Below are 25,774 nucleotides of genomic sequence, written 5' to 3'. Positions count from 1 at the left end.
CAAAATCACATAACGACAAGATGAGATATAAAAATTATATACTCACTCATTTGTGCATTCAAAGTGCAATGAACGGTGGGGAGTCCTCGTGTTACACCCTTCATTTTACGTCGGTGCGTTTTACGTTTTGTTTTACCTTTCTCCGGTGCCCGTGGGATTCGGGATCGCGTGGTGAAATGGAGAGGAAGGCGAATGGGAGCGTCGAGGATGCGGGAAGCAGGGTTAAATAAATATTTTGCGCGATGAATGGTGGGTGCGACCATACCAGCACTAATGCACCGGATCCCATCAGAACTCCGAAGTTAAGTGTGCTTGGGCGAGAGCAGTACTAGGATGGGTGACCTCCTGGGAAGTCCTCGTGTTGCACCCCTCGTTTTGCGTCGGTGCGTTTTACGTTTTGTTTTACCCTTATCCGGTGCATTAATTCAAAATCATGTGATTGACTATTAATGCAAAATCACATAACGACAAGATGAGATATAAAAATTATATACTCACTCATTTGTGCATTCAAAGTGCAATGAACGGTGGGGAGTCCTCGTGTTACACCCTTCATTTTACGTCGGTGCGTTTTACGTTTTGTTTTACCTTTCTCCGGTGCCCGTGGGATTCGGGATCGCGTGGTGAAATGGAGAGGAAGGCGAATGGGAGCGTCGAGGATGCGGGAAGCAGGGTTAAATAAATATTTTGCGCGATGAATGGTGGGTGCGACCATACCAGCACTAATGCACCGGATCCCATCAGAACTCCGAAGTTAAGTGTGCTTGGGCGAGAGCAGTACTAGGATGGGTGACCTCCTGGGAAGTCCTCGTGTTGCACCCCTCGTTTTGCGTCGGTGCGTTTTACGTTTTGTTTTACCCTTATCCGGTGCATTAATTCAAAATCATGTGATTGACTATTAATGCAAAATCACATAACGACAAGATGAGATATAAAAATTATATACTCACTCATTTGTGCATTCAAAGTGCAATGAACGGTGGGGAGTCCTCGTGTTACACCCTTCATTTTACGTCGGTGCGTTTTACGTTTTGTTTTACCTTTCTCCGGTGCCCGTGGGATTCGGGATCGCGTGGTGAAATGGAGAGGAAGGCGAATGGGAGCGTCGAGGATGCGGGAAGCAGGGTTAAATAAATATTTTGCGCGATGAATGGTGGGTGCGACCATACCAGCACTAATGCACCGGATCCCATCAGAACTCCGAAGTTAAGTGTGCTTGGGCGAGAGCAGTACTAGGATGGGTGACCTCCTGGGAAGTCCTCGTGTTGCACCCCTCGTTTTGCGTCGGTGCGTTTTACGTTTTGTTTTACCCTTATCCGGTGCATTAATTCAAAATCATGTGATTGACTATTAATGCAAAATCACATAACGACAAGATGAGATATAAAAATTATATACTCACTCATTTGTGCATTCAAAGTGCAATGAACGGTGGGGAGTCCTCGTGTTACACCCTTCATTTTACGTCGGTGCGTTTTACGTTTTGTTTTACCTTTCTCCGGTGCCCGTGGGATTCGGGATCGCGTGGTGAAATGGAGAGGAAGGCGAATGGGAGCGTCGAGGATGCGGGAAGCAGGGTTAAATAAATATTTTGCGCGATGAATGGTGGGTGCGACCATACCAGCACTAATGCACCGGATCCCATCAGAACTCCGAAGTTAAGTGTGCTTGGGCGAGAGCAGTACTAGGATGGGTGACCTCCTGGGAAGTCCTCGTGTTGCACCCCTCGTTTTGCGTCGGTGCGTTTTACGTTTTGTTTTACCCTTATCCGGTGCATTAATTCAAAATCATGTGATTGACTATTAATGCAAAATCACATAACGACAAGATGAGATATAAAAATTATATACTCACTCATTTGTGCATTCAAAGTGCAATGAACGGTGGGGAGTCCTCGTGTTACACCCTTCATTTTACGTCGGTGCGTTTTACGTTTTGTTTTACCTTTCTCCGGTGCCCGTGGGATTCGGGATCGCGTGGTGAAATGGAGAGGAAGGCGAATGGGAGCGTCGAGGATGCGGGAAGCAGGGTTAAATAAATATTTTGCGCGATGAATGGTGGGTGCGACCATACCAGCACTAATGCACCGGATCCCATCAGAACTCCGAAGTTAAGTGTGCTTGGGCGAGAGCAGTACTAGGATGGGTGACCTCCTGGGAAGTCCTCGTGTTGCACCCCTCGTTTTGCGTCGGTGCGTTTTACGTTTTGTTTTACCCTTATCCGGTGCATTAATTCAAAATCATGTGATTGACTATTAATGCAAAATCACATAACGACAAGATGAGATATAAAAATTATATACTCACTCATTTGTGCATTCAAAGTGCAATGAACGGTGGGGAGTCCTCGTGTTACACCCTTCATTTTACGTCGGTGCGTTTTACGTTTTGTTTTACCTTTCTCCGGTGCCCGTGGGATTCGGGATCGCGTGGTGAAATGGAGAGGAAGGCGAATGGGAGCGTCGAGGATGCGGGAAGCAGGGTTAAATAAATATTTTGCGCGATGAATGGTGGGTGCGACCATACCAGCACTAATGCACCGGATCCCATCAGAACTCCGAAGTTAAGTGTGCTTGGGCGAGAGCAGTACTAGGATGGGTGACCTCCTGGGAAGTCCTCGTGTTGCACCCCTCGTTTTGCGTCGGTGCGTTTTACGTTTTGTTTTACCCTTATCCGGTGCATTAATTCAAAATCATGTGATTGACTATTAATGCAAAATCACATAACGACAAGATGAGATATAAAAATTATATACTCACTCATTTGTGCATTCAAAGTGCAATGAACGGTGGGGAGTCCTCGTGTTACACCCTTCATTTTACGTCGGTGCGTTTTACGTTTTGTTTTACCTTTCTCCGGTGCCCGTGGGATTCGGGATCGCGTGGTGAAATGGAGAGGAAGGCGAATGGGAGCGTCGAGGATGCGGGAAGCAGGGTTAAATAAATATTTTGCGCGATGAATGGTGGGTGCGACCATACCAGCACTAATGCACCGGATCCCATCAGAACTCCGAAGTTAAGTGTGCTTGGGCGAGAGCAGTACTAGGATGGGTGACCTCCTGGGAAGTCCTCGTGTTGCACCCCTCGTTTTGCGTCGGTGCGTTTTACGTTTTGTTTTACCCTTATCCGGTGCATTAATTCAAAATCATGTGATTGACTATTAATGCAAAATCACATAACGACAAGATGAGATATAAAAATTATATACTCACTCATTTGTGCATTCAAAGTGCAATGAACGGTGGGGAGTCCTCGTGTTACACCCTTCATTTTACGTCGGTGCGTTTTACGTTTTGTTTTACCTTTCTCCGGTGCCCGTGGGATTCGGGATCGCGTGGTGAAATGGAGAGGAAGGCGAATGGGAGCGTCGAGGATGCGGGAAGCAGGGTTAAATAAATATTTTGCGCGATGAATGGTGGGTGCGACCATACCAGCACTAATGCACCGGATCCCATCAGAACTCCGAAGTTAAGTGTGCTTGGGCGAGAGCAGTACTAGGATGGGTGACCTCCTGGGAAGTCCTCGTGTTGCACCCCTCGTTTTGCGTCGGTGCGTTTTACGTTTTGTTTTACCCTTATCCGGTGCATTAATTCAAAATCATGTGATTGACTATTAATGCAAAATCACATAACGACAAGATGAGATATAAAAATTATATACTCACTCATTTGTGCATTCAAAGTGCAATGAACGGTGGGGAGTCCTCGTGTTACACCCTTCATTTTACGTCGGTGCGTTTTACGTTTTGTTTTACCTTTCTCCGGTGCCCGTGGGATTCGGGATCGCGTGGTGAAATGGAGAGGAAGGCGAATGGGAGCGTCGAGGATGCGGGAAGCAGGGTTAAATAAATATTTTGCGCGATGAATGGTGGGTGCGACCATACCAGCACTAATGCACCGGATCCCATCAGAACTCCGAAGTTAAGTGTGCTTGGGCGAGAGCAGTACTAGGATGGGTGACCTCCTGGGAAGTCCTCGTGTTGCACCCCTCGTTTTGCGTCGGTGCGTTTTACGTTTTGTTTTACCCTTATCCGGTGCATTAATTCAAAATCATGTGATTGACTATTAATGCAAAATCACATAACGACAAGATGAGATATAAAAATTATATACTCACTCATTTGTGCATTCAAAGTGCAATGAACGGTGGGGAGTCCTCGTGTTACACCCTTCATTTTACGTCGGTGCGTTTTACGTTTTGTTTTACCTTTCTCCGGTGCCCGTGGGATTCGGGATCGCGTGGTGAAATGGAGAGGAAGGCGAATGGGAGCGTCGAGGATGCGGGAAGCAGGGTTAAATAAATATTTTGCGCGATGAATGGTGGGTGCGACCATACCAGCACTAATGCACCGGATCCCATCAGAACTCCGAAGTTAAGTGTGCTTGGGCGAGAGCAGTACTAGGATGGGTGACCTCCTGGGAAGTCCTCGTGTTGCACCCCTCGTTTTGCGTCGGTGCGTTTTACGTTTTGTTTTACCCTTATCCGGTGCATTAATTCAAAATCATGTGATTGACTATTAATGCAAAATCACATAACGACAAGATGAGATATAAAAATTATATACTCACTCATTTGTGCATTCAAAGTGCAATGAACGGTGGGGAGTCCTCGTGTTACACCCTTCATTTTACGTCGGTGCGTTTTACGTTTTGTTTTACCTTTCTCCGGTGCCCGTGGGATTCGGGATCGCGTGGTGAAATGGAGAGGAAGGCGAATGGGAGCGTCGAGGATGCGGGAAGCAGGGTTAAATAAATATTTTGCGCGATGAATGGTGGGTGCGACCATACCAGCACTAATGCACCGGATCCCATCAGAACTCCGAAGTTAAGTGTGCTTGGGCGAGAGCAGTACTAGGATGGGTGACCTCCTGGGAAGTCCTCGTGTTGCACCCCTCGTTTTGCGTCGGTGCGTTTTACGTTTTGTTTTACCCTTATCCGGTGCATTAATTCAAAATCATGTGATTGACTATTAATGCAAAATCACATAACGACAAGATGAGATATAAAAATTATATACTCACTCATTTGTGCATTCAAAGTGCAATGAACGGTGGGGAGTCCTCGTGTTACACCCTTCATTTTACGTCGGTGCGTTTTACGTTTTGTTTTACCTTTCTCCGGTGCCCGTGGGATTCGGGATCGCGTGGTGAAATGGAGAGGAAGGCGAATGGGAGCGTCGAGGATGCGGGAAGCAGGGTTAAATAAATATTTTGCGCGATGAATGGTGGGTGCGACCATACCAGCACTAATGCACCGGATCCCATCAGAACTCCGAAGTTAAGTGTGCTTGGGCGAGAGCAGTACTAGGATGGGTGACCTCCTGGGAAGTCCTCGTGTTGCACCCCTCGTTTTGCGTCGGTGCGTTTTACGTTTTGTTTTACCCTTATCCGGTGCATTAATTCAAAATCATGTGATTGACTATTAATGCAAAATCACATAACGACAAGATGAGATATAAAAATTATATACTCACTCATTTGTGCATTCAAAGTGCAATGAACGGTGGGGAGTCCTCGTGTTACACCCTTCATTTTACGTCGGTGCGTTTTACGTTTTGTTTTACCTTTCTCCGGTGCCCGTGGGATTCGGGATCGCGTGGTGAAATGGAGAGGAAGGCGAATGGGAGCGTCGAGGATGCGGGAAGCAGGGTTAAATAAATATTTTGCGCGATGAATGGTGGGTGCGACCATACCAGCACTAATGCACCGGATCCCATCAGAACTCCGAAGTTAAGTGTGCTTGGGCGAGAGCAGTACTAGGATGGGTGACCTCCTGGGAAGTCCTCGTGTTGCACCCCTCGTTTTGCGTCGGTGCGTTTTACGTTTTGTTTTACCCTTATCCGGTGCATTAATTCAAAATCATGTGATTGACTATTAATGCAAAATCACATAACGACAAGATGAGATATAAAAATTATATACTCACTCATTTGTGCATTCAAAGTGCAATGAACGGTGGGGAGTCCTCGTGTTACACCCTTCATTTTACGTCGGTGCGTTTTACGTTTTGTTTTACCTTTCTCCGGTGCCCGTGGGATTCGGGATCGCGTGGTGAAATGGAGAGGAAGGCGAATGGGAGCGTCGAGGATGCGGGAAGCAGGGTTAAATAAATATTTTGCGCGATGAATGGTGGGTGCGACCATACCAGCACTAATGCACCGGATCCCATCAGAACTCCGAAGTTAAGTGTGCTTGGGCGAGAGCAGTACTAGGATGGGTGACCTCCTGGGAAGTCCTCGTGTTGCACCCCTCGTTTTGCGTCGGTGCGTTTTACGTTTTGTTTTACCCTTATCCGGTGCATTAATTCAAAATCATGTGATTGACTATTAATGCAAAATCACATAACGACAAGATGAGATATAAAAATTATATACTCACTCATTTGTGCATTCAAAGTGCAATGAACGGTGGGGAGTCCTCGTGTTACACCCTTCATTTTACGTCGGTGCGTTTTACGTTTTGTTTTACCTTTCTCCGGTGCCCGTGGGATTCGGGATCGCGTGGTGAAATGGAGAGGAAGGCGAATGGGAGCGTCGAGGATGCGGGAAGCAGGGTTAAATAAATATTTTGCGCGATGAATGGTGGGTGCGACCATACCAGCACTAATGCACCGGATCCCATCAGAACTCCGAAGTTAAGTGTGCTTGGGCGAGAGCAGTACTAGGATGGGTGACCTCCTGGGAAGTCCTCGTGTTGCACCCCTCGTTTTGCGTCGGTGCGTTTTACGTTTTGTTTTACCCTTATCCGGTGCATTAATTCAAAATCATGTGATTGACTATTAATGCAAAATCACATAACGACAAGATGAGATATAAAAATTATATACTCACTCATTTGTGCATTCAAAGTGCAATGAACGGTGGGGAGTCCTCGTGTTACACCCTTCATTTTACGTCGGTGCGTTTTACGTTTTGTTTTACCTTTCTCCGGTGCCCGTGGGATTCGGGATCGCGTGGTGAAATGGAGAGGAAGGCGAATGGGAGCGTCGAGGATGCGGGAAGCAGGGTTAAATAAATATTTTGCGCGATGAATGGTGGGTGCGACCATACCAGCACTAATGCACCGGATCCCATCAGAACTCCGAAGTTAAGTGTGCTTGGGCGAGAGCAGTACTAGGATGGGTGACCTCCTGGGAAGTCCTCGTGTTGCACCCCTCGTTTTGCGTCGGTGCGTTTTACGTTTTGTTTTACCCTTATCCGGTGCATTAATTCAAAATCATGTGATTGACTATTAATGCAAAATCACATAACGACAAGATGAGATATAAAAATTATATACTCACTCATTTGTGCATTCAAAGTGCAATGAACGGTGGGGAGTCCTCGTGTTACACCCTTCATTTTACGTCGGTGCGTTTTACGTTTTGTTTTACCTTTCTCCGGTGCCCGTGGGATTCGGGATCGCGTGGTGAAATGGAGAGGAAGGCGAATGGGAGCGTCGAGGATGCGGGAAGCAGGGTTAAATAAATATTTTGCGCGATGAATGGTGGGTGCGACCATACCAGCACTAATGCACCGGATCCCATCAGAACTCCGAAGTTAAGTGTGCTTGGGCGAGAGCAGTACTAGGATGGGTGACCTCCTGGGAAGTCCTCGTGTTGCACCCCTCGTTTTGCGTCGGTGCGTTTTACGTTTTGTTTTACCCTTATCCGGTGCATTAATTCAAAATCATGTGATTGACTATTAATGCAAAATCACATAACGACAAGATGAGATATAAAAATTATATACTCACTCATTTGTGCATTCAAAGTGCAATGAACGGTGGGGAGTCCTCGTGTTACACCCTTCATTTTACGTCGGTGCGTTTTACGTTTTGTTTTACCTTTCTCCGGTGCCCGTGGGATTCGGGATCGCGTGGTGAAATGGAGAGGAAGGCGAATGGGAGCGTCGAGGATGCGGGAAGCAGGGTTAAATAAATATTTTGCGCGATGAATGGTGGGTGCGACCATACCAGCACTAATGCACCGGATCCCATCAGAACTCCGAAGTTAAGTGTGCTTGGGCGAGAGCAGTACTAGGATGGGTGACCTCCTGGGAAGTCCTCGTGTTGCACCCCTCGTTTTGCGTCGGTGCGTTTTACGTTTTGTTTTACCCTTATCCGGTGCATTAATTCAAAATCATGTGATTGACTATTAATGCAAAATCACATAACGACAAGATGAGATATAAAAATTATATACTCACTCATTTGTGCATTCAAAGTGCAATGAACGGTGGGGAGTCCTCGTGTTACACCCTTCATTTTACGTCGGTGCGTTTTACGTTTTGTTTTACCTTTCTCCGGTGCCCGTGGGATTCGGGATCGCGTGGTGAAATGGAGAGGAAGGCGAATGGGAGCGTCGAGGATGCGGGAAGCAGGGTTAAATAAATATTTTGCGCGATGAATGGTGGGTGCGACCATACCAGCACTAATGCACCGGATCCCATCAGAACTCCGAAGTTAAGTGTGCTTGGGCGAGAGCAGTACTAGGATGGGTGACCTCCTGGGAAGTCCTCGTGTTGCACCCCTCGTTTTGCGTCGGTGCGTTTTACGTTTTGTTTTACCCTTATCCGGTGCATTAATTCAAAATCATGTGATTGACTATTAATGCAAAATCACATAACGACAAGATGAGATATAAAAATTATATACTCACTCATTTGTGCATTCAAAGTGCAATGAACGGTGGGGAGTCCTCGTGTTACACCCTTCATTTTACGTCGGTGCGTTTTACGTTTTGTTTTACCTTTCTCCGGTGCCCGTGGGATTCGGGATCGCGTGGTGAAATGGAGAGGAAGGCGAATGGGAGCGTCGAGGATGCGGGAAGCAGGGTTAAATAAATATTTTGCGCGATGAATGGTGGGTGCGACCATACCAGCACTAATGCACCGGATCCCATCAGAACTCCGAAGTTAAGTGTGCTTGGGCGAGAGCAGTACTAGGATGGGTGACCTCCTGGGAAGTCCTCGTGTTGCACCCCTCGTTTTGCGTCGGTGCGTTTTACGTTTTGTTTTACCCTTATCCGGTGCATTAATTCAAAATCATGTGATTGACTATTAATGCAAAATCACATAACGACAAGATGAGATATAAAAATTATATACTCACTCATTTGTGCATTCAAAGTGCAATGAACGGTGGGGAGTCCTCGTGTTACACCCTTCATTTTACGTCGGTGCGTTTTACGTTTTGTTTTACCTTTCTCCGGTGCCCGTGGGATTCGGGATCGCGTGGTGAAATGGAGAGGAAGGCGAATGGGAGCGTCGAGGATGCGGGAAGCAGGGTTAAATAAATATTTTGCGCGATGAATGGTGGGTGCGACCATACCAGCACTAATGCACCGGATCCCATCAGAACTCCGAAGTTAAGTGTGCTTGGGCGAGAGCAGTACTAGGATGGGTGACCTCCTGGGAAGTCCTCGTGTTGCACCCCTCGTTTTGCGTCGGTGCGTTTTACGTTTTGTTTTACCCTTATCCGGTGCATTAATTCAAAATCATGTGATTGACTATTAATGCAAAATCACATAACGACAAGATGAGATATAAAAATTATATACTCACTCATTTGTGCATTCAAAGTGCAATGAACGGTGGGGAGTCCTCGTGTTACACCCTTCATTTTACGTCGGTGCGTTTTACGTTTTGTTTTACCTTTCTCCGGTGCCCGTGGGATTCGGGATCGCGTGGTGAAATGGAGAGGAAGGCGAATGGGAGCGTCGAGGATGCGGGAAGCAGGGTTAAATAAATATTTTGCGCGATGAATGGTGGGTGCGACCATACCAGCACTAATGCACCGGATCCCATCAGAACTCCGAAGTTAAGTGTGCTTGGGCGAGAGCAGTACTAGGATGGGTGACCTCCTGGGAAGTCCTCGTGTTGCACCCCTCGTTTTGCGTCGGTGCGTTTTACGTTTTGTTTTACCCTTATCCGGTGCATTAATTCAAAATCATGTGATTGACTATTAATGCAAAATCACATAACGACAAGATGAGATATAAAAATTATATACTCACTCATTTGTGCATTCAAAGTGCAATGAACGGTGGGGAGTCCTCGTGTTACACCCTTCATTTTACGTCGGTGCGTTTTACGTTTTGTTTTACCTTTCTCCGGTGCCCGTGGGATTCGGGATCGCGTGGTGAAATGGAGAGGAAGGCGAATGGGAGCGTCGAGGATGCGGGAAGCAGGGTTAAATAAATATTTTGCGCGATGAATGGTGGGTGCGACCATACCAGCACTAATGCACCGGATCCCATCAGAACTCCGAAGTTAAGTGTGCTTGGGCGAGAGCAGTACTAGGATGGGTGACCTCCTGGGAAGTCCTCGTGTTGCACCCCTCGTTTTGCGTCGGTGCGTTTTACGTTTTGTTTTACCCTTATCCGGTGCATTAATTCAAAATCATGTGATTGACTATTAATGCAAAATCACATAACGACAAGATGAGATATAAAAATTATATACTCACTCATTTGTGCATTCAAAGTGCAATGAACGGTGGGGAGTCCTCGTGTTACACCCTTCATTTTACGTCGGTGCGTTTTACGTTTTGTTTTACCTTTCTCCGGTGCCCGTGGGATTCGGGATCGCGTGGTGAAATGGAGAGGAAGGCGAATGGGAGCGTCGAGGATGCGGGAAGCAGGGTTAAATAAATATTTTGCGCGATGAATGGTGGGTGCGACCATACCAGCACTAATGCACCGGATCCCATCAGAACTCCGAAGTTAAGTGTGCTTGGGCGAGAGCAGTACTAGGATGGGTGACCTCCTGGGAAGTCCTCGTGTTGCACCCCTCGTTTTGCGTCGGTGCGTTTTACGTTTTGTTTTACCCTTATCCGGTGCATTAATTCAAAATCATGTGATTGACTATTAATGCAAAATCACATAACGACAAGATGAGATATAAAAATTATATACTCACTCATTTGTGCATTCAAAGTGCAATGAACGGTGGGGAGTCCTCGTGTTACACCCTTCATTTTACGTCGGTGCGTTTTACGTTTTGTTTTACCTTTCTCCGGTGCCCGTGGGATTCGGGATCGCGTGGTGAAATGGAGAGGAAGGCGAATGGGAGCGTCGAGGATGCGGGAAGCAGGGTTAAATAAATATTTTGCGCGATGAATGGTGGGTGCGACCATACCAGCACTAATGCACCGGATCCCATCAGAACTCCGAAGTTAAGTGTGCTTGGGCGAGAGCAGTACTAGGATGGGTGACCTCCTGGGAAGTCCTCGTGTTGCACCCCTCGTTTTGCGTCGGTGCGTTTTACGTTTTGTTTTACCCTTATCCGGTGCATTAATTCAAAATCATGTGATTGACTATTAATGCAAAATCACATAACGACAAGATGAGATATAAAAATTATATACTCACTCATTTGTGCATTCAAAGTGCAATGAACGGTGGGGAGTCCTCGTGTTACACCCTTCATTTTACGTCGGTGCGTTTTACGTTTTGTTTTACCTTTCTCCGGTGCCCGTGGGATTCGGGATCGCGTGGTGAAATGGAGAGGAAGGCGAATGGGAGCGTCGAGGATGCGGGAAGCAGGGTTAAATAAATATTTTGCGCGATGAATGGTGGGTGCGACCATACCAGCACTAATGCACCGGATCCCATCAGAACTCCGAAGTTAAGTGTGCTTGGGCGAGAGCAGTACTAGGATGGGTGACCTCCTGGGAAGTCCTCGTGTTGCACCCCTCGTTTTGCGTCGGTGCGTTTTACGTTTTGTTTTACCCTTATCCGGTGCATTAATTCAAAATCATGTGATTGACTATTAATGCAAAATCACATAACGACAAGATGAGATATAAAAATTATATACTCACTCATTTGTGCATTCAAAGTGCAATGAACGGTGGGGAGTCCTCGTGTTACACCCTTCATTTTACGTCGGTGCGTTTTACGTTTTGTTTTACCTTTCTCCGGTGCCCGTGGGATTCGGGATCGCGTGGTGAAATGGAGAGGAAGGCGAATGGGAGCGTCGAGGATGCGGGAAGCAGGGTTAAATAAATATTTTGCGCGATGAATGGTGGGTGCGACCATACCAGCACTAATGCACCGGATCCCATCAGAACTCCGAAGTTAAGTGTGCTTGGGCGAGAGCAGTACTAGGATGGGTGACCTCCTGGGAAGTCCTCGTGTTGCACCCCTCGTTTTGCGTCGGTGCGTTTTACGTTTTGTTTTACCCTTATCCGGTGCATTAATTCAAAATCATGTGATTGACTATTAATGCAAAATCACATAACGACAAGATGAGATATAAAAATTATATACTCACTCATTTGTGCATTCAAAGTGCAATGAACGGTGGGGAGTCCTCGTGTTACACCCTTCATTTTACGTCGGTGCGTTTTACGTTTTGTTTTACCTTTCTCCGGTGCCCGTGGGATTCGGGATCGCGTGGTGAAATGGAGAGGAAGGCGAATGGGAGCGTCGAGGATGCGGGAAGCAGGGTTAAATAAATATTTTGCGCGATGAATGGTGGGTGCGACCATACCAGCACTAATGCACCGGATCCCATCAGAACTCCGAAGTTAAGTGTGCTTGGGCGAGAGCAGTACTAGGATGGGTGACCTCCTGGGAAGTCCTCGTGTTGCACCCCTCGTTTTGCGTCGGTGCGTTTTACGTTTTGTTTTACCCTTATCCGGTGCATTAATTCAAAATCATGTGATTGACTATTAATGCAAAATCACATAACGACAAGATGAGATATAAAAATTATATACTCACTCATTTGTGCATTCAAAGTGCAATGAACGGTGGGGAGTCCTCGTGTTACACCCTTCATTTTACGTCGGTGCGTTTTACGTTTTGTTTTACCTTTCTCCGGTGCCCGTGGGATTCGGGATCGCGTGGTGAAATGGAGAGGAAGGCGAATGGGAGCGTCGAGGATGCGGGAAGCAGGGTTAAATAAATATTTTGCGCGATGAATGGTGGGTGCGACCATACCAGCACTAATGCACCGGATCCCATCAGAACTCCGAAGTTAAGTGTGCTTGGGCGAGAGCAGTACTAGGATGGGTGACCTCCTGGGAAGTCCTCGTGTTGCACCCCTCGTTTTGCGTCGGTGCGTTTTACGTTTTGTTTTACCCTTATCCGGTGCATTAATTCAAAATCATGTGATTGACTATTAATGCAAAATCACATAACGACAAGATGAGATATAAAAATTATATACTCACTCATTTGTGCATTCAAAGTGCAATGAACGGTGGGGAGTCCTCGTGTTACACCCTTCATTTTACGTCGGTGCGTTTTACGTTTTGTTTTACCTTTCTCCGGTGCCCGTGGGATTCGGGATCGCGTGGTGAAATGGAGAGGAAGGCGAATGGGAGCGTCGAGGATGCGGGAAGCAGGGTTAAATAAATATTTTGCGCGATGAATGGTGGGTGCGACCATACCAGCACTAATGCACCGGATCCCATCAGAACTCCGAAGTTAAGTGTGCTTGGGCGAGAGCAGTACTAGGATGGGTGACCTCCTGGGAAGTCCTCGTGTTGCACCCCTCGTTTTGCGTCGGTGCGTTTTACGTTTTGTTTTACCCTTATCCGGTGCATTAATTCAAAATCATGTGATTGACTATTAATGCAAAATCACATAACGACAAGATGAGATATAAAAATTATATACTCACTCATTTGTGCATTCAAAGTGCAATGAACGGTGGGGAGTCCTCGTGTTACACCCTTCATTTTACGTCGGTGCGTTTTACGTTTTGTTTTACCTTTCTCCGGTGCCCGTGGGATTCGGGATCGCGTGGTGAAATGGAGAGGAAGGCGAATGGGAGCGTCGAGGATGCGGGAAGCAGGGTTAAATAAATATTTTGCGCGATGAATGGTGGGTGCGACCATACCAGCACTAATGCACCGGATCCCATCAGAACTCCGAAGTTAAGTGTGCTTGGGCGAGAGCAGTACTAGGATGGGTGACCTCCTGGGAAGTCCTCGTGTTGCACCCCTCGTTTTGCGTCGGTGCGTTTTACGTTTTGTTTTACCCTTATCCGGTGCATTAATTCAAAATCATGTGATTGACTATTAATGCAAAATCACATAACGACAAGATGAGATATAAAAATTATATACTCACTCATTTGTGCATTCAAAGTGCAATGAACGGTGGGGAGTCCTCGTGTTACACCCTTCATTTTACGTCGGTGCGTTTTACGTTTTGTTTTACCTTTCTCCGGTGCCCGTGGGATTCGGGATCGCGTGGTGAAATGGAGAGGAAGGCGAATGGGAGCGTCGAGGATGCGGGAAGCAGGGTTAAATAAATATTTTGCGCGATGAATGGTGGGTGCGACCATACCAGCACTAATGCACCGGATCCCATCAGAACTCCGAAGTTAAGTGTGCTTGGGCGAGAGCAGTACTAGGATGGGTGACCTCCTGGGAAGTCCTCGTGTTGCACCCCTCGTTTTGCGTCGGTGCGTTTTACGTTTTGTTTTACCCTTATCCGGTGCATTAATTCAAAATCATGTGATTGACTATTAATGCAAAATCACATAACGACAAGATGAGATATAAAAATTATATACTCACTCATTTGTGCATTCAAAGTGCAATGAACGGTGGGGAGTCCTCGTGTTACACCCTTCATTTTACGTCGGTGCGTTTTACGTTTTGTTTTACCTTTCTCCGGTGCCCGTGGGATTCGGGATCGCGTGGTGAAATGGAGAGGAAGGCGAATGGGAGCGTCGAGGATGCGGGAAGCAGGGTTAAATAAATATTTTGCGCGATGAATGGTGGGTGCGACCATACCAGCACTAATGCACCGGATCCCATCAGAACTCCGAAGTTAAGTGTGCTTGGGCGAGAGCAGTACTAGGATGGGTGACCTCCTGGGAAGTCCTCGTGTTGCACCCCTCGTTTTGCGTCGGTGCGTTTTACGTTTTGTTTTACCCTTATCCGGTGCATTAATTCAAAATCATGTGATTGACTATTAATGCAAAATCACATAACGACAAGATGAGATATAAAAATTATATACTCACTCATTTGTGCATTCAAAGTGCAATGAACGGTGGGGAGTCCTCGTGTTACACCCTTCATTTTACGTCGGTGCGTTTTACGTTTTGTTTTACCTTTCTCCGGTGCCCGTGGGATTCGGGATCGCGTGGTGAAATGGAGAGGAAGGCGAATGGGAGCGTCGAGGATGCGGGAAGCAGGGTTAAATAAATATTTTGCGCGATGAATGGTGGGTGCGACCATACCAGCACTAATGCACCGGATCCCATCAGAACTCCGAAGTTAAGTGTGCTTGGGCGAGAGCAGTACTAGGATGGGTGACCTCCTGGGAAGTCCTCGTGTTGCACCCCTCGTTTTGCGTCGGTGCGTTTTACGTTTTGTTTTACCCTTATCCGGTGCATTAATTCAAAATCATGTGATTGACTATTAATGCAAAATCACATAACGACAAGATGAGATATAAAAATTATATACTCACTCATTTGTGCATTCAAAGTGCAATGAACGGTGGGGAGTCCTCGTGTTACACCCTTCATTTTACGTCGGTGCGTTTTACGTTTTGTTTTACCTTTCTCCGGTGCCCGTGGGATTCGGGATCGCGTGGTGAAATGGAGAGGAAGGCGAATGGGAGCGTCGAGGATGCGGGAAGCAGGGTTAAATAAATATTTTGCGCGATGAATGGTGGGTGCGACCATACCAGCACTAATGCACCGGATCCCATCAGAACTCCGAAGTTAAGTGTGCTTGGGCGAGAGCAGTACTAGGATGGGTGACCTCCTGGGAAGTCCTCGTGTTGCACCCCTCGTTTTGCGTCGGTGCGTTTTACGTTTTGTTTTACCCTTATCCGGTGCATTAATTCAAAATCATGTGATTGACTATTAATGCAAAATCACATAACGACAAGATGAGATATAAAAATTATATACTCACTCATTTGTGCATTCAAAGTGCAATGAACGGTGGGGAGTCCTCGTGTTACACCCTTCATTTTACGTCGGTGCGTTTTACGTTTTGTTTTACCTTTCTCCGGTGCCCGTGGGATTCGGGATCGCGTGGTGAAATGGAGAGGAAGGCGAATGGGAGCGTCGAGGATGCGGGAAGCAGGGTTAAATAAATATTTTGCGCGATGAATGGTGGGTGCGACCATACCAGCACTAATGCACCGGATCCCATCAGAACTCCGAAGTTAAGTGTGCTTGGGCGAGAGCAGTACTAGGATGGGTGACCTCCTGGGAAGTCCTCGTGTTGCACCCCTCGTTTTGCGTCGGTGCGTTTTACGTTTTGTTTTACCCTTATCCGGTGCATTAATTCAAAATCATGTGATTGACTATTAATGCAAAATCACATAACGACAAGATGAGATATAAAAATTATATACTCACTCATTTGTGCATTCAAAGTGCAATGAACGGTGGGGAGTCCTCGTGTTACACCCTTCATTTTACGTCGGTGCGTTTTACGTTTTGTTTTACCTTTCTCCGGTGCCCGTGGGATTCGGGATCGCGTGGTGAAATGGAGAGGAAGGCGAATGGGAGCGTCGAGGATGCGGGAAGCAGGGTTAAATAAATATTTTGCGCGATGAATGGTGGGTGCGACCATACCAGCACTAATGCACCGGATCCCATCAGAACTCCGAAGTTAAGTGTGCTTGGGCGAGAGCAGTACTAGGATGGGTGACCTCCTGGGAAGTCCTCGTGTTGCACCCCTCGTTTTGCGTCGGTGCGTTTTACGTTTTGTTTTACCCTTATCCGGTGCATTAATTCAAAATCATGTGATTGACTATTAATGCAAAATCACATAACGACAAGATGAGATATAAAAATTATATACTCACTCATTTGTGCATTCAAAGTGCAATGAACGGTGGGGAGTCCTCGTGTTACACCCTTCATTTTACGTCGGTGCGTTTTACGTTTTGTTTTACCTTTCTCCGGTGCCCGTGGGATTCGGGATCGCGTGGTGAAATGGAGAGGAAGGCGAATGGGAGCGTCGAGGATGCGGGAAGCAGGGTTAAATAAATATTTTGCGCGATGAATGGTGGGTGCGACCATACCAGCACTAATGCACCGGATCCCATCAGAACTCCGAAGTTAAGTGTGCTTGGGCGAGAGCAGTACTAGGATGGGTGACCTCCTGGGAAGTCCTCGTGTTGCACCCCTCGTTTTGCGTCGGTGCGTTTTACGTTTTGTTTTACCCTTATCCGGTGCATTAATTCAAAATCATGTGATTGACTATTAATGCAAAATCACATAACGACAAGATGAGATATAAAAATTATATACTCACTCATTTGTGCATTCAAAGTGCAATGAACGGTGGGGAGTCCTCGTGTTACACCCTTCATTTTACGTCGGTGCGTTTTACGTTTTGTTTTACCTTTCTCCGGTGCCCGTGGGATTCGGGATCGCGTGGTGAAATGGAGAGGAAGGCGAATGGGAGCGTCGAGGATGCGGGAAGCAGGGTTAAATAAATATTTTGCGCGATGAATGGTGGGTGCGACCATACCAGCACTAATGCACCGGATCCCATCAGAACTCCGAAGTTAAGTGTGCTTGGGCGAGAGCAGTACTAGGATGGGTGACCTCCTGGGAAGTCCTCGTGTTGCACCCCTCGTTTTGCGTCGGTGCGTTTTACGTTTTGTTTTACCCTTATCCGGTGCATTAATTCAAAATCATGTGATTGACTATTAATGCAAAATCACATAACGACAAGATGAGATATAAAAATTATATACTCACTCATTTGTGCATTCAAAGTGCAATGAACGGTGGGGAGTCCTCGTGTTACACCCTTCATTTTACGTCGGTGCGTTTTACGTTTTGTTTTACCTTTCTCCGGTGCCCGTGGGATTCGGGATCGCGTGGTGAAATGGAGAGGAAGGCGAATGGGAGCGTCGAGGATGCGGGAAGCAGGGTTAAATAAATATTTTGCGCGATGAATGGTGGGTGCGACCATACCAGCACTAATGCACCGGATCCCATCAGAACTCCGAAGTTAAGTGTGCTTGGGCGAGAGCAGTACTAGGATGGGTGACCTCCTGGGAAGTCCTCGTGTTGCACCCCTCGTTTTGCGTCGGTGCGTTTTACGTTTTGTTTTACCCTTATCCGGTGCATTAATTCAAAATCATGTGATTGACTATTAATGCAAAATCACATAACGACAAGATGAGATATAAAAATTATATACTCACTCATTTGTGCATTCAAAGTGCAATGAACGGTGGGGAGTCCTCGTGTTACACCCTTCATTTTACGTCGGTGCGTTTTACGTTTTGTTTTACCTTTCTCCGGTGCCCGTGGGATTCGGGATCGCGTGGTGAAATGGAGAGGAAGGCGAATGGGAGCGTCGAGGATGCGGGAAGCAGGGTTAAATAAATATTTTGCGCGATGAATGGTGGGTGCGACCATACCAGCACTAATGCACCGGATCCCATCAGAACTCCGAAGTTAAGTGTGCTTGGGCGAGAGCAGTACTAGGATGGGTGACCTCCTGGGAAGTCCTCGTGTTGCACCCCTCGTTTTGCGTCGGTGCGTTTTACGTTTTGTTTTACCCTTATCCGGTGCATTAATTCAAAATCATGTGATTGACTATTAATGCAAAATCACATAACGACAAGATGAGATATAAAAATTATATACTCACTCATTTGTGCATTCAAAGTGCAATGAACGGTGGGGAGTCCTCGTGTTACACCCTTCATTTTACGTCGGTGCGTTTTACGTTTTGTTTTACCTTTCTCCGGTGCCCGTGGGATTCGGGATCGCGTGGTGAAATGGAGAGGAAGGCGAATGGGAGCGTCGAGGATGCGGGAAGCAGGGTTAAATAAATATTTTGCGCGATGAATGGTGGGTGCGACCATACCAGCACTAATGCACCGGATCCCATCAGAACTCCGAAGTTAAGTGTGCTTGGGCGAGAGCAGTACTAGGATGGGTGACCTCCTGGGAAGTCCTCGTGTTGCACCCCTCGTTTTGCGTCGGTGCGTTTTACGTTTTGTTTTACCCTTATCCGGTGCATTAATTCAAAATCATGTGATTGACTATTAATGCAAAATCACATAACGACAAGATGAGATATAAAAATTATATACTCACTCATTTGTGCATTCAAAGTGCAATGAACGGTGGGGAGTCCTCGTGTTACACCCTTCATTTTACGTCGGTGCGTTTTACGTTTTGTTTTACCTTTCTCCGGTGCCCGTGGGATTCGGGATCGCGTGGTGAAATGGAGAGGAAGGCGAATGGGAGCGTCGAGGATGCGGGAAGCAGGGTTAAATAAATATTTTGCGCGATGAATGGTGGGTGCGACCATACCAGCACTAATGCACCGGATCCCATCAGAACTCCGAAGTTAAGTGTGCTTGGGCGAGAGCAGTACTAGGATGGGTGACCTCCTGGGAAGTCCTCGTGTTGCACCCCTCGTTTTGCGTCGGTGCGTTTTACGTTTTGTTTTACCCTTATCCGGTGCATTAATTCAAAATCATGTGATTGACTATTAATGCAAAATCACATAACGACAAGATGAGATATAAAAATTATATACTCACTCATTTGTGCATTCAAAGTGCAATGAACGGTGGGGAGTCCTCGTGTTACACCCTTCATTTTACGTCGGTGCGTTTTACGTTTTGTTTTACCTTTCTCCGGTGCCCGTGGGATTCGGGATCGCGTGGTGAAATGGAGAGGAAGGCGAATGGGAGCGTCGAGGATGCGGGAAGCAGGGTTAAATAAATATTTTGCGCGATGAATGGTGGGTGCGACCATACCAGCACTAATGCACCGGATCCCATCAGAACTCCGAAGTTAAGTGTGCTTGGGCGAGAGCAGTACTAGGATGGGTGACCTCCTGGGAAGTCCTCGTGTTGCACCCCTCGTTTTGCGTCGGTGCGTTTTACGTTTTGTTTTACCCTTATCCGGTGCATTAATTCAAAATCATGTGATTGACTATTAATGCAAAATCACATAACGACAAGATGAGATATAAAAATTATATACTCACTCATTTGTGCATTCAAAGTGCAATGAACGGTGGGGAGTCCTCGTGTTACACCCTTCATTTTACGTCGGTGCGTTTTACGTTTTGTTTTACCTTTCTCCGGTGCCCGTGGGATTCGGGATCGCGTGGTGAAATGGAGAGGAAGGCGAATGGGAGCGTCGAGGATGCGGGAAGCAGGGTTAAATAAATATTTTGCGCGATGAATGGTGGGTGCGACCATACCAGCACTAATGCACCGGATCCCATCAGAACTCCGAAGTTAAGTGTGCTTGGGCGAGAGCAGTACTAGGATGGGTGACCTCCTGGGAAGTCCTCGTGTTGCACCCCTCGTTTTGCGTCGGTGCGTTTTACGTTTTGTTTTACCCTTATCCGGTGCATTAATTCAAAATCATGTGATTGACTATTAATGCAAAATCACATAACGACAAGATGAGATATAAAAATTATATACTCACTCATTTGTGCATTCAAAGTGCAATGAACGGTGGGGAGTCCTCGTGTTACACCCTTCATTTTACGTCGGTGCGTTTTACGTTTTGTTTTACCTTTCTCCGGTGCCCGTGGGATTCGGGATCGCGTGGTGAAATGGAGAGGAAGGCGAATGGGAGCGTCGAGGATGCGGGAAGCAGGGTTAAATAAATATTTTGCGCGATGAATGGTGGGTGCGACCATACCAGCACTAATGCACCGGATCCCATCAGAACTCCGAAGTTAAGTGTGCTTGGGCGAGAGCAGTACTAGGATGGGTGACCTCCTGGGAAGTCCTCGTGTTGCACCCCTCGTTTTGCGTCGGTGCGTTTTACGTTTTGTTTTACCCTTATCCGGTGCATTAATTCAAAATCATGTGATTGACTATTAATGCAAAATCACATAACGACAAGATGAGATATAAAAATTATATACTCACTCATTTGTGCATTCAAAGTGCAATGAACGGTGGGGAGTCCTCGTGTTACACCCTTCATTTTACGTCGGTGCGTTTTACGTTTTGTTTTACCTTTCTCCGGTGCCCGTGGGATTCGGGATCGCGTGGTGAAATGGAGAGGAAGGCGAATGGGAGCGTCGAGGATGCGGGAAGCAGGGTTAAATAAATATTTTGCGCGATGAATGGTGGGTGCGACCATACCAGCACTAATGCACCGGATCCCATCAGAACTCCGAAGTTAAGTGTGCTTGGGCGAGAGCAGTACTAGGATGGGTGACCTCCTGGGAAGTCCTCGTGTTGCACCCCTCGTTTTGCGTCGGTGCGTTTTACGTTTTGTTTTACCCTTATCCGGTGCATTAATTCAAAATCATGTGATTGACTATTAATGCAAAATCACATAACGACAAGATGAGATATAAAAATTATATACTCACTCATTTGTGCATTCAAAGTGCAATGAACGGTGGGGAGTCCTCGTGTTACACCCTTCATTTTACGTCGGTGCGTTTTACGTTTTGTTTTACCTTTCTCCGGTGCCCGTGGGATTCGGGATCGCGTGGTGAAATGGAGAGGAAGGCGAATGGGAGCGTCGAGGATGCGGGAAGCAGGGTTAAATAAATATTTTGCGCGATGAATGGTGGGTGCGACCATACCAGCACTAATGCACCGGATCCCATCAGAACTCCGAAGTTAAGTGTGCTTGGGCGAGAGCAGTACTAGGATGGGTGACCTCCTGGGAAGTCCTCGTGTTGCACCCCTCGTTTTGCGTCGGTGCGTTTTACGTTTTGTTTTACCCTTATCCGGTGCATTAATTCAAAATCATGTGATTGACTATTAATGCAAAATCACATAACGACAAGATGAGATATAAAAATTATATACTCACTCATTTGTGCATTCAAAGTGCAATGAACGGTGGGGAGTCCTCGTGTTACACCCTTCATTTTACGTCGGTGCGTTTTACGTTTTGTTTTACCTTTCTCCGGTGCCCGTGGGATTCGGGATCGCGTGGTGAAATGGAGAGGAAGGCGAATGGGAGCGTCGAGGATGCGGGAAGCAGGGTTAAATAAATATTTTGCGCGATGAATGGTGGGTGCGACCATACCAGCACTAATGCACCGGATCCCATCAGAACTCCGAAGTTAAGTGTGCTTGGGCGAGAGCAGTACTAGGATGGGTGACCTCCTGGGAAGTCCTCGTGTTGCACCCCTCGTTTTGCGTCGGTGCGTTTTACGTTTTGTTTTACCCTTATCCGGTGCATTAATTCAAAATCATGTGATTGACTATTAATGCAAAATCACATAACGACAAGATGAGATATAAAAATTATATACTCACTCATTTGTGCATTCAAAGTGCAATGAACGGTGGGGAGTCCTCGTGTTACACCCTTCATTTTACGTCGGTGCGTTTTACGTTTTGTTTTACCTTTCTCCGGTGCCCGTGGGATTCGGGATCGCGTGGTGAAATGGAGAGGAAGGCGAATGGGAGCGTCGAGGATGCGGGAAGCAGGGTTAAATAAATATTTTGCGCGATGAATGGTGGGTGCGACCATACCAGCACTAATGCACCGGATCCCATCAGAACTCCGAAGTTAAGTGTGCTTGGGCGAGAGCAGTACTAGGATGGGTGACCTCCTGGGAAGTCCTCGTGTTGCACCCCTCGTTTTGCGTCGGTGCGTTTTACGTTTTGTTTTACCCTTATCCGGTGCATTAATTCAAAATCATGTGATTGACTATTAATGCAAAATCACATAACGACAAGATGAGATATAAAAATTATATACTCACTCATTTGTGCATTCAAAGTGCAATGAACGGTGGGGAGTCCTCGTGTTACACCCTTCATTTTACGTCGGTGCGTTTTACGTTTTGTTTTACCTTTCTCCGGTGCCCGTGGGATTCGGGATCGCGTGGTGAAATGGAGAGGAAGGCGAATGGGAGCGTCGAGGATGCGGGAAGCAGGGTTAAATAAATATTTTGCGCGATGAATGGTGGGTGCGACCATACCAGCACTAATGCACCGGATCCCATCAGAACTCCGAAGTTAAGTGTGCTTGGGCGAGAGCAGTACTAGGATGGGTGACCTCCTGGGAAGTCCTCGTGTTGCACCCCTCGTTTTGCGTCGGTGCGTTTTACGTTTTGTTTTACCCTTATCCGGTGCATTAATTCAAAATCATGTGATTGACTATTAATGCAAAATCACATAACGACAAGATGAGATATAAAAATTATATACTCACTCATTTGTGCATTCAAAGTGCAATGAACGGTGGGGAGTCCTCGTGTTACACCCTTCATTTTACGTCGGTGCGTTTTACGTTTTGTTTTACCTTTCTCCGGTGCCCGTGGGATTCGGGATCGCGTGGTGAAATGGAGAGGAAGGCGAATGGGAGCGTCGAGGATGCGGGAAGCAGGGTTAAATAAATATTTTGCGCGATGAATGGTGGGTGCGACCATACCAGCACTAATGCACCGGATCCCATCAGAACTCCGAAGTTAAGTGTGCTTGGGCGAGAGCAGTACTAGGATGGGTGACCTCCTGGGAAGTCCTCGTGTTGCACCCCTCGTTTTGCGTCGGTGCGTTTTACGTTTTGTTTTACCCTTATCCGGTGCATTAATTCAAAATCATGTGATTGACTATTAATGCAAAATCACATAACGACAAGATGAGATATAAAAATTATATACTCACTCATTTGTGCATTCAAAGTGCAATGAACGGTGGGGAGTCCTCGTGTTACACCCTTCATTTTACGTCGGTGCGTTTTACGTTTTGTTTTACCTTTCTCCGGTGCCCGTGGGATTCGGGATCGCGTGGTGAAATGGAGAGGAAGGCGAATGGGAGCGTCGAGGATGCGGGAAGCAGGGTTAAATAAATATTTTGCGCGATGAATGGTGGGTGCGACCATACCAGCACTAATGCACCGGATCCCATCAGAACTCCGAAGTTAAGTGTGCTTGGGCGAGAGCAGTACTAGGATGGGTGACCTCCTGGGAAGTCCTCGTGTTGCACCCCTCGTTTTGCGTCGGTGCGTTTTACGTTTTGTTTTACCCTTATCCGGTGCATTAATTCAAAATCATGTGATTGACTATTAATGCAAAATCACATAACGACAAGATGAGATATAAAAATTATATACTCACTCATTTGTGCATTCAAAGTGCAATGAACGGTGGGGAGTCCTCGTGTTACACCCTTCATTTTACGTCGGTGCGTTTTACGTTTTGTTTTACCTTTCTCCGGTGCCCGTGGGATTCGGGATCGCGTGGTGAAATGGAGAGGAAGGCGAATGGGAGCGTCGAGGATGCGGGAAGCAGGGTTAAATAAATATTTTGCGCGATGAATGGTGGGTGCGACCATACCAGCACTAATGCACCGGATCCCATCAGAACTCCGAAGTTAAGTGTGCTTGGGCGAGAGCAGTACTAGGATGGGTGACCTCCTGGGAAGTCCTCGTGTTGCACCCCTCGTTTTGCGTCGGTGCGTTTTACGTTTTGTTTTACCCTTATCCGGTGCATTAATTCAAAATCATGTGATTGACTATTAATGCAAAATCACATAACGACAAGATGAGATATAAAAATTATATACTCACTCATTTGTGCATTCAAAGTGCAATGAACGGTGGGGAGTCCTCGTGTTACACCCTTCATTTTACGTCGGTGCGTTTTACGTTTTGTTTTACCTTTCTCCGGTGCCCGTGGGATTCGGGATCGCGTGGTGAAATGGAGAGGAAGGCGAATGGGAGCGTCGAGGATGCGGGAAGCAGGGTTAAATAAATATTTTGCGCGATGAATGGTGGGTGCGACCATACCAGCACTAATGCACCGGATCCCATCAGAACTCCGAAGTTAAGTGTGCTTGGGCGAGAGCAGTACTAGGATGGGTGACCTCCTGGGAAGTCCTCGTGTTGCACCCCTCGTTTTGCGTCGGTGCGTTTTACGTTTTGTTTTACCCTTATCCGGTGCATTAATTCAAAATCATGTGATTGACTATTAATGCAAAATCACATAACGACAAGATGAGATATAAAAATTATATACTCACTCATTTGTGCATTCAAAGTGCAATGAACGGTGGGGAGTCCTCGTGTTACACCCTTCATTTTACGTCGGTGCGTTTTACGTTTTGTTTTACCTTTCTCCGGTGCCCGTGGGATTCGGGATCGCGTGGTGAAATGGAGAGGAAGGCGAATGGGAGCGTCGAGGATGCGGGAAGCAGGGTTAAATAAATATTTTGCGCGATGAATGGTGGGTGCGACCATACCAGCACTAATGCACCGGATCCCATCAGAACTCCGAAGTTAAGTGTGCTTGGGCGAGAGCAGTACTAGGATGGGTGACCTCCTGGGAAGTCCTCGTGTTGCACCCCTCGTTTTGCGTCGGTGCGTTTTACGTTTTGTTTTACCCTTATCCGGTGCATTAATTCAAAATCATGTGATTGACTATTAATGCAAAATCACATAACGACAAGATGAGATATAAAAATTATATACTCACTCATTTGTGCATTCAAAGTGCAATGAACGGTGGGGAGTCCTCGTGTTACACCCTTCATTTTACGTCGGTGCGTTTTACGTTTTGTTTTACCTTTCTCCGGTGCCCGTGGGATTCGGGATCGCGTGGTGAAATGGAGAGGAAGGCGAATGGGAGCGTCGAGGATGCGGGAAGCAGGGTTAAATAAATATTTTGCGCGATGAATGGTGGGTGCGACCATACCAGCACTAATGCACCGGATCCCATCAGAACTCCGAAGTTAAGTGTGCTTGGGCGAGAGCAGTACTAGGATGGGTGACCTCCTGGGAAGTCCTCGTGTTGCACCCCTCGTTTTGCGTCGGTGCGTTTTACGTTTTGTTTTACCCTTATCCGGTGCATTAATTCAAAATCATGTGATTGACTATTAATGCAAAATCACA

The 25,774-nt window shown here is 46.7% G+C and overlaps 57 non-coding genes across 57 annotated transcripts; all 57 read left to right on the top strand.

Annotated features, from left to right (window-relative positions):
* The first annotated feature begins 251 nt into the window (after window positions 1–251).
* LOC123222040 lies at window positions 252–370 on the top strand. The gene has a single exon (XR_006503400.1). It is a non-coding gene; the product is annotated as a 5S ribosomal RNA (ribosomal RNA).
* A 333-nt stretch (window positions 371–703) lies between these two features.
* LOC123222039 lies at window positions 704–822 on the top strand. The gene has a single exon (XR_006503399.1). It is a non-coding gene; the product is annotated as a 5S ribosomal RNA (ribosomal RNA).
* A 333-nt stretch (window positions 823–1,155) lies between these two features.
* Window positions 1,156–1,274, top strand: LOC123222038. The gene has a single exon (XR_006503398.1). It is a non-coding gene; the product is annotated as a 5S ribosomal RNA (ribosomal RNA).
* A 333-nt stretch (window positions 1,275–1,607) lies between these two features.
* Window positions 1,608–1,726, top strand: LOC123222037. The gene has a single exon (XR_006503397.1). It is a non-coding gene; the product is annotated as a 5S ribosomal RNA (ribosomal RNA).
* Window positions 1,727–2,059: 333 nt separating this feature from the next.
* Window positions 2,060–2,178, top strand: LOC123222035. Its single transcript, XR_006503395.1, has one exon. It is a non-coding gene; the product is annotated as a 5S ribosomal RNA (ribosomal RNA).
* A 333-nt stretch (window positions 2,179–2,511) lies between these two features.
* Window positions 2,512–2,630, top strand: LOC123222034. Its single transcript, XR_006503394.1, has one exon. It is a non-coding gene; the product is annotated as a 5S ribosomal RNA (ribosomal RNA).
* A 333-nt stretch (window positions 2,631–2,963) lies between these two features.
* Window positions 2,964–3,082, top strand: LOC123222033. The gene has a single exon (XR_006503393.1). It is a non-coding gene; the product is annotated as a 5S ribosomal RNA (ribosomal RNA).
* A 333-nt stretch (window positions 3,083–3,415) lies between these two features.
* On the top strand, window positions 3,416–3,534 carry LOC123222032. Its single transcript, XR_006503392.1, has one exon. It is a non-coding gene; the product is annotated as a 5S ribosomal RNA (ribosomal RNA).
* A 333-nt stretch (window positions 3,535–3,867) lies between these two features.
* On the top strand, window positions 3,868–3,986 carry LOC123222031. The gene has a single exon (XR_006503391.1). It is a non-coding gene; the product is annotated as a 5S ribosomal RNA (ribosomal RNA).
* A 333-nt stretch (window positions 3,987–4,319) lies between these two features.
* Window positions 4,320–4,438, top strand: LOC123222030. Its single transcript, XR_006503390.1, has one exon. It is a non-coding gene; the product is annotated as a 5S ribosomal RNA (ribosomal RNA).
* Window positions 4,439–4,771: 333 nt separating this feature from the next.
* LOC123222029 lies at window positions 4,772–4,890 on the top strand. The gene has a single exon (XR_006503389.1). It is a non-coding gene; the product is annotated as a 5S ribosomal RNA (ribosomal RNA).
* Window positions 4,891–5,223: 333 nt separating this feature from the next.
* On the top strand, window positions 5,224–5,342 carry LOC123222028. The gene has a single exon (XR_006503388.1). It is a non-coding gene; the product is annotated as a 5S ribosomal RNA (ribosomal RNA).
* Window positions 5,343–5,675: 333 nt separating this feature from the next.
* On the top strand, window positions 5,676–5,794 carry LOC123222027. Its single transcript, XR_006503387.1, has one exon. It is a non-coding gene; the product is annotated as a 5S ribosomal RNA (ribosomal RNA).
* Window positions 5,795–6,127: 333 nt separating this feature from the next.
* LOC123222026 lies at window positions 6,128–6,246 on the top strand. Its single transcript, XR_006503386.1, has one exon. It is a non-coding gene; the product is annotated as a 5S ribosomal RNA (ribosomal RNA).
* Window positions 6,247–6,579: 333 nt separating this feature from the next.
* On the top strand, window positions 6,580–6,698 carry LOC123222023. The gene has a single exon (XR_006503384.1). It is a non-coding gene; the product is annotated as a 5S ribosomal RNA (ribosomal RNA).
* Window positions 6,699–7,031: 333 nt separating this feature from the next.
* LOC123222022 lies at window positions 7,032–7,150 on the top strand. Its single transcript, XR_006503383.1, has one exon. It is a non-coding gene; the product is annotated as a 5S ribosomal RNA (ribosomal RNA).
* Window positions 7,151–7,483: 333 nt separating this feature from the next.
* Window positions 7,484–7,602, top strand: LOC123222021. Its single transcript, XR_006503382.1, has one exon. It is a non-coding gene; the product is annotated as a 5S ribosomal RNA (ribosomal RNA).
* A 333-nt stretch (window positions 7,603–7,935) lies between these two features.
* On the top strand, window positions 7,936–8,054 carry LOC123222020. The gene has a single exon (XR_006503381.1). It is a non-coding gene; the product is annotated as a 5S ribosomal RNA (ribosomal RNA).
* Window positions 8,055–8,387: 333 nt separating this feature from the next.
* LOC123222019 lies at window positions 8,388–8,506 on the top strand. Its single transcript, XR_006503380.1, has one exon. It is a non-coding gene; the product is annotated as a 5S ribosomal RNA (ribosomal RNA).
* A 333-nt stretch (window positions 8,507–8,839) lies between these two features.
* Window positions 8,840–8,958, top strand: LOC123222018. The gene has a single exon (XR_006503378.1). It is a non-coding gene; the product is annotated as a 5S ribosomal RNA (ribosomal RNA).
* A 333-nt stretch (window positions 8,959–9,291) lies between these two features.
* LOC123222017 lies at window positions 9,292–9,410 on the top strand. Its single transcript, XR_006503377.1, has one exon. It is a non-coding gene; the product is annotated as a 5S ribosomal RNA (ribosomal RNA).
* A 333-nt stretch (window positions 9,411–9,743) lies between these two features.
* Window positions 9,744–9,862, top strand: LOC123222016. The gene has a single exon (XR_006503376.1). It is a non-coding gene; the product is annotated as a 5S ribosomal RNA (ribosomal RNA).
* Window positions 9,863–10,195: 333 nt separating this feature from the next.
* Window positions 10,196–10,314, top strand: LOC123222015. The gene has a single exon (XR_006503375.1). It is a non-coding gene; the product is annotated as a 5S ribosomal RNA (ribosomal RNA).
* Window positions 10,315–10,647: 333 nt separating this feature from the next.
* LOC123222013 lies at window positions 10,648–10,766 on the top strand. Its single transcript, XR_006503374.1, has one exon. It is a non-coding gene; the product is annotated as a 5S ribosomal RNA (ribosomal RNA).
* Window positions 10,767–11,099: 333 nt separating this feature from the next.
* Window positions 11,100–11,218, top strand: LOC123222011. The gene has a single exon (XR_006503372.1). It is a non-coding gene; the product is annotated as a 5S ribosomal RNA (ribosomal RNA).
* Window positions 11,219–11,551: 333 nt separating this feature from the next.
* Window positions 11,552–11,670, top strand: LOC123222010. Its single transcript, XR_006503371.1, has one exon. It is a non-coding gene; the product is annotated as a 5S ribosomal RNA (ribosomal RNA).
* Window positions 11,671–12,003: 333 nt separating this feature from the next.
* On the top strand, window positions 12,004–12,122 carry LOC123222009. Its single transcript, XR_006503370.1, has one exon. It is a non-coding gene; the product is annotated as a 5S ribosomal RNA (ribosomal RNA).
* A 333-nt stretch (window positions 12,123–12,455) lies between these two features.
* On the top strand, window positions 12,456–12,574 carry LOC123222008. Its single transcript, XR_006503369.1, has one exon. It is a non-coding gene; the product is annotated as a 5S ribosomal RNA (ribosomal RNA).
* A 333-nt stretch (window positions 12,575–12,907) lies between these two features.
* On the top strand, window positions 12,908–13,026 carry LOC123222007. The gene has a single exon (XR_006503368.1). It is a non-coding gene; the product is annotated as a 5S ribosomal RNA (ribosomal RNA).
* Window positions 13,027–13,359: 333 nt separating this feature from the next.
* On the top strand, window positions 13,360–13,478 carry LOC123222006. Its single transcript, XR_006503367.1, has one exon. It is a non-coding gene; the product is annotated as a 5S ribosomal RNA (ribosomal RNA).
* A 333-nt stretch (window positions 13,479–13,811) lies between these two features.
* LOC123222005 lies at window positions 13,812–13,930 on the top strand. The gene has a single exon (XR_006503366.1). It is a non-coding gene; the product is annotated as a 5S ribosomal RNA (ribosomal RNA).
* A 333-nt stretch (window positions 13,931–14,263) lies between these two features.
* LOC123222004 lies at window positions 14,264–14,382 on the top strand. Its single transcript, XR_006503365.1, has one exon. It is a non-coding gene; the product is annotated as a 5S ribosomal RNA (ribosomal RNA).
* Window positions 14,383–14,715: 333 nt separating this feature from the next.
* On the top strand, window positions 14,716–14,834 carry LOC123222003. Its single transcript, XR_006503364.1, has one exon. It is a non-coding gene; the product is annotated as a 5S ribosomal RNA (ribosomal RNA).
* A 333-nt stretch (window positions 14,835–15,167) lies between these two features.
* LOC123222002 lies at window positions 15,168–15,286 on the top strand. The gene has a single exon (XR_006503363.1). It is a non-coding gene; the product is annotated as a 5S ribosomal RNA (ribosomal RNA).
* A 333-nt stretch (window positions 15,287–15,619) lies between these two features.
* LOC123222000 lies at window positions 15,620–15,738 on the top strand. The gene has a single exon (XR_006503361.1). It is a non-coding gene; the product is annotated as a 5S ribosomal RNA (ribosomal RNA).
* Window positions 15,739–16,071: 333 nt separating this feature from the next.
* Window positions 16,072–16,190, top strand: LOC123221999. Its single transcript, XR_006503360.1, has one exon. It is a non-coding gene; the product is annotated as a 5S ribosomal RNA (ribosomal RNA).
* Window positions 16,191–16,523: 333 nt separating this feature from the next.
* On the top strand, window positions 16,524–16,642 carry LOC123221997. Its single transcript, XR_006503359.1, has one exon. It is a non-coding gene; the product is annotated as a 5S ribosomal RNA (ribosomal RNA).
* A 333-nt stretch (window positions 16,643–16,975) lies between these two features.
* LOC123221996 lies at window positions 16,976–17,094 on the top strand. Its single transcript, XR_006503358.1, has one exon. It is a non-coding gene; the product is annotated as a 5S ribosomal RNA (ribosomal RNA).
* Window positions 17,095–17,427: 333 nt separating this feature from the next.
* LOC123221995 lies at window positions 17,428–17,546 on the top strand. Its single transcript, XR_006503357.1, has one exon. It is a non-coding gene; the product is annotated as a 5S ribosomal RNA (ribosomal RNA).
* Window positions 17,547–17,879: 333 nt separating this feature from the next.
* On the top strand, window positions 17,880–17,998 carry LOC123221994. Its single transcript, XR_006503356.1, has one exon. It is a non-coding gene; the product is annotated as a 5S ribosomal RNA (ribosomal RNA).
* Window positions 17,999–18,331: 333 nt separating this feature from the next.
* LOC123221993 lies at window positions 18,332–18,450 on the top strand. The gene has a single exon (XR_006503355.1). It is a non-coding gene; the product is annotated as a 5S ribosomal RNA (ribosomal RNA).
* A 333-nt stretch (window positions 18,451–18,783) lies between these two features.
* On the top strand, window positions 18,784–18,902 carry LOC123221992. Its single transcript, XR_006503354.1, has one exon. It is a non-coding gene; the product is annotated as a 5S ribosomal RNA (ribosomal RNA).
* Window positions 18,903–19,235: 333 nt separating this feature from the next.
* LOC123221991 lies at window positions 19,236–19,354 on the top strand. Its single transcript, XR_006503353.1, has one exon. It is a non-coding gene; the product is annotated as a 5S ribosomal RNA (ribosomal RNA).
* Window positions 19,355–19,687: 333 nt separating this feature from the next.
* On the top strand, window positions 19,688–19,806 carry LOC123221990. Its single transcript, XR_006503352.1, has one exon. It is a non-coding gene; the product is annotated as a 5S ribosomal RNA (ribosomal RNA).
* Window positions 19,807–20,139: 333 nt separating this feature from the next.
* On the top strand, window positions 20,140–20,258 carry LOC123221988. Its single transcript, XR_006503350.1, has one exon. It is a non-coding gene; the product is annotated as a 5S ribosomal RNA (ribosomal RNA).
* A 333-nt stretch (window positions 20,259–20,591) lies between these two features.
* LOC123221987 lies at window positions 20,592–20,710 on the top strand. The gene has a single exon (XR_006503349.1). It is a non-coding gene; the product is annotated as a 5S ribosomal RNA (ribosomal RNA).
* Window positions 20,711–21,043: 333 nt separating this feature from the next.
* LOC123221986 lies at window positions 21,044–21,162 on the top strand. The gene has a single exon (XR_006503348.1). It is a non-coding gene; the product is annotated as a 5S ribosomal RNA (ribosomal RNA).
* A 333-nt stretch (window positions 21,163–21,495) lies between these two features.
* LOC123221985 lies at window positions 21,496–21,614 on the top strand. Its single transcript, XR_006503347.1, has one exon. It is a non-coding gene; the product is annotated as a 5S ribosomal RNA (ribosomal RNA).
* A 333-nt stretch (window positions 21,615–21,947) lies between these two features.
* Window positions 21,948–22,066, top strand: LOC123221984. The gene has a single exon (XR_006503346.1). It is a non-coding gene; the product is annotated as a 5S ribosomal RNA (ribosomal RNA).
* Window positions 22,067–22,399: 333 nt separating this feature from the next.
* LOC123221983 lies at window positions 22,400–22,518 on the top strand. The gene has a single exon (XR_006503345.1). It is a non-coding gene; the product is annotated as a 5S ribosomal RNA (ribosomal RNA).
* Window positions 22,519–22,851: 333 nt separating this feature from the next.
* Window positions 22,852–22,970, top strand: LOC123221981. The gene has a single exon (XR_006503344.1). It is a non-coding gene; the product is annotated as a 5S ribosomal RNA (ribosomal RNA).
* A 333-nt stretch (window positions 22,971–23,303) lies between these two features.
* Window positions 23,304–23,422, top strand: LOC123221980. The gene has a single exon (XR_006503343.1). It is a non-coding gene; the product is annotated as a 5S ribosomal RNA (ribosomal RNA).
* A 333-nt stretch (window positions 23,423–23,755) lies between these two features.
* On the top strand, window positions 23,756–23,874 carry LOC123221979. The gene has a single exon (XR_006503342.1). It is a non-coding gene; the product is annotated as a 5S ribosomal RNA (ribosomal RNA).
* A 333-nt stretch (window positions 23,875–24,207) lies between these two features.
* On the top strand, window positions 24,208–24,326 carry LOC123221978. Its single transcript, XR_006503341.1, has one exon. It is a non-coding gene; the product is annotated as a 5S ribosomal RNA (ribosomal RNA).
* Window positions 24,327–24,659: 333 nt separating this feature from the next.
* LOC123221976 lies at window positions 24,660–24,778 on the top strand. The gene has a single exon (XR_006503339.1). It is a non-coding gene; the product is annotated as a 5S ribosomal RNA (ribosomal RNA).
* Window positions 24,779–25,111: 333 nt separating this feature from the next.
* LOC123221975 lies at window positions 25,112–25,230 on the top strand. Its single transcript, XR_006503338.1, has one exon. It is a non-coding gene; the product is annotated as a 5S ribosomal RNA (ribosomal RNA).
* Window positions 25,231–25,563: 333 nt separating this feature from the next.
* On the top strand, window positions 25,564–25,682 carry LOC123221974. Its single transcript, XR_006503337.1, has one exon. It is a non-coding gene; the product is annotated as a 5S ribosomal RNA (ribosomal RNA).
* Window positions 25,683–25,774: the final 92 nt, after the last annotated feature.

Source organism: Mangifera indica, chromosome 7 (assembly GCF_011075055.1).
Source record: "Mangifera indica cultivar Alphonso chromosome 7, CATAS_Mindica_2.1, whole genome shotgun sequence".
Taxonomy (NCBI): domain Eukaryota; kingdom Viridiplantae; phylum Streptophyta; class Magnoliopsida; order Sapindales; family Anacardiaceae; genus Mangifera; species Mangifera indica.
Note: the sequence above shows the minus strand (reverse complement) of the source record. Positions and strands in the feature narration are given on the sequence as shown.